Source organism: Piliocolobus tephrosceles, chromosome 16 (assembly GCF_002776525.5).
Source record: "Piliocolobus tephrosceles isolate RC106 chromosome 16, ASM277652v3, whole genome shotgun sequence".
NCBI lineage: Eukaryota > Metazoa > Chordata > Mammalia > Primates > Cercopithecidae > Piliocolobus > Piliocolobus tephrosceles.
Genome location: NC_045449.1, coordinates 51225959 through 51226688, shown reverse-complemented (window position 1 = coordinate 51226688; position 730 = coordinate 51225959).

Genomic DNA, 730 nt, shown 5'->3' with positions numbered 1-730 from the left:
AGCCTCCCAAAGTGTTGGGATTACAAGCGTGAGCCACCGCGCCCGGCCCAACACCTGTATTTTTCTTATTGCCTTTTTAGTGGGTGTGATGTGGTATCTCCTTGTGGTTTTCATTTGCATTTCTGTAATGACTAATTGTGTTGAACATCTTTTCATGGCTTTATTGGCCATTCATATAGCTTACTTGGAGAAATGCCTATTCAAACCCTTTGCCCATTTAAAAAAACCGAGTTGTTTTTATTATTGGGTGTAAGAGTTACTTATATATTCTAGATACAAGTCCCTTATCAGATAAATGATCTACAAATATTTTCTTCTATGAGGGTTGTCTTTTCAGTTTCTAGATTCTAACCTTTGAAGCACAAACGTTTTTTTCTTTTGAGATAGAGTTTCACTCTTGTCGCCGAGGCTGGAGTGCAGTGGCACAACCTTGGCTCACTGCAACCTCTGAATCCCGGGTTCAAGCAATTCTCCTGCCTCAGCCTCCCAAGTTGCTGGGATTACAGGCGTGTACCACCACACTCGGCTAATTGTTTGTATTTGTAGTAGAGACAGGGTTTCTTCATGTTGGCCAGGCTGGTCTCGAACTCCTGACCTCAGGTGATCCTCCTGCCTTGTCCTCCCAAAGTGCTGGGATTACAGGTGTGAGCCACCGTGCCCAGCGAAGCACAAAAGCTTTAAATGTTGCTGAAGCCTAACTTATCTGTGTATTTTTTATTTTTTATCACTT